The sequence below is a fragment of the Hipposideros armiger genome, unplaced genomic scaffold (genome assembly GCF_001890085.2).
Source record: "Hipposideros armiger isolate ML-2016 unplaced genomic scaffold, ASM189008v1 scaffold_86, whole genome shotgun sequence".
Taxonomy (NCBI): domain Eukaryota; kingdom Metazoa; phylum Chordata; class Mammalia; order Chiroptera; family Hipposideridae; genus Hipposideros; species Hipposideros armiger.
Genome location: NW_017731436.1, coordinates 2828909 through 2830670, shown reverse-complemented (window position 1 = coordinate 2830670; position 1762 = coordinate 2828909).

Below are 1762 nucleotides of genomic sequence, written 5' to 3'. Positions count from 1 at the left end.
CAGGTGTCTTTTCATGTTGAAAAAGAGAAAAGTCTTTTTTTCTCCTTTTAAAGGACTTGAGAGATTATGCTCTTATACTCCCTTCTGACAGCAATGGGGAAATCCAGCTTTTTGTGGGTGGTTGTTTTAAGGCGTCCTCGTGTGTAATATGTCCCGTGCCGTAGTACTCGGTGTTTCTGTGTCTTGTTCACAGTGAGTAATGCAGAGCGAGTGACACGTGGATTCAGACATTAGAAGGGATGGGCTCACAGCAGCGGATGAAGAAAATACAGCCCGTTATAGTCTGGACTCACAACAGTCTTAGGTTGCCTTAAAATGTACATGGATTTTGCTCACACACTTCAGGGGAAATAGCTTCAAAATGTGACGGACCAGAATGTAGGTTTGGCTCGCTGTCAGCTGCAGCCCAGTGTGGCCAGGGTTTCTAAACCATCACAGCATCTCTCAGTGGCCTGAGACTCAGCTCGGGGAATGCAGGGGCCTCTGCAGAATGTGACAAAGAAAAGCATCTTCCGTGTGTCCAGCAGCCAGGGGCTAATGGCAGGGAAAGGAGCCCTGTTGGTTTCTGAGCCGTGCAGACCACTGCGTCGTAGACAGTCTCCAGATATTCAGGCCCTCGGGACCCAGCTGCCAAACTGTGGTCTGGAACGGGGCCTGGGCCGAGAGCAGGTAGCGTACAGAGATCCGTGCCTCTCCACACTTATTCATCTAATGGAAACATGTCAGGCTGCCTCCTCCAGGGCCGTGCATTTATTTTAAAGAATGTTGGAGAGGAAATATATCGCTTACCATCTTCCTCCCTCTTTGGGCGTGTTTGTTGTGATTGGACACCATTCGGGTCCACATGGCTGTGGCTTTCCCTTCGCTCGGTATGCTACTCTGTTAAACAGCCCTCTGTGCAAATAAACAGAAAAGGGTAAAGTATTTGATTCAGCTACAGAAAAAGGAGCAAAGTTAGGTTGTGGAGAGCTTGAATGGCAGAACATGGCTTGTGTCCTCTGCAGCGTTTTTTTTTTTATTTCCCCTCTCGGCTGAGGGGCGAGGCCAGGGGGCACAGTAGGCGCCTTTGCCAGTGCTGGCTGGGAGCCCAGCCCCAGGTAGTCTGCAGTGAGTGGGCCGGCTGGCCCTGCTTTGTTGTGTAGTAGAATCTACCTGGGGTTTCTCTTGACTATTCCTGTTCGGGGAGGAAATTTTGAACTGCTCTGAACTTAAAGCCAGAAAGCAAGAAATAGAGCCGAAGAACGTGTGCGTTTTGGATAATCATACATTTTAAAATTGAATTCCAAAGTTCAAAAAGCCTCCGTTTGTTCTGATAATAGATTGGTGTGCCATCGACACCATTTTGAACACCTTCTGAGACGGAAGGAGCCAGATACAACCTAAGACAACTCCGTGACTGACACAGCGGACCCTCTACCCTCGCCCCTCAAAATCCAGCCTTGTGGATGGCGAGTGATGGGAACTCGGCTGTGATTTTCATTCTTGTTGTCCCACCAGGCCTGGAAATAACAACTGATCACTGTATTCTTAGTTCCCTGTTTCCAAGAAGTGATTCCTTTATGTAAACCCCTTTAGTTTAAGAGAAAAAGAACAAAACCCCCCAGATATGGAAAGCCGCACAAATCGAGGGTAAGGCCTGATGAATTACTGGAAGGGGAGCGCTACCCAAGCGACGTAGAGCTTCCCTACTCCCCCAGGGGCCCCGTCTGTGTGCCCCTCTCCAATCGCAGTCCCGTGTTCTCCCCAGAGCACCCACTCCTCT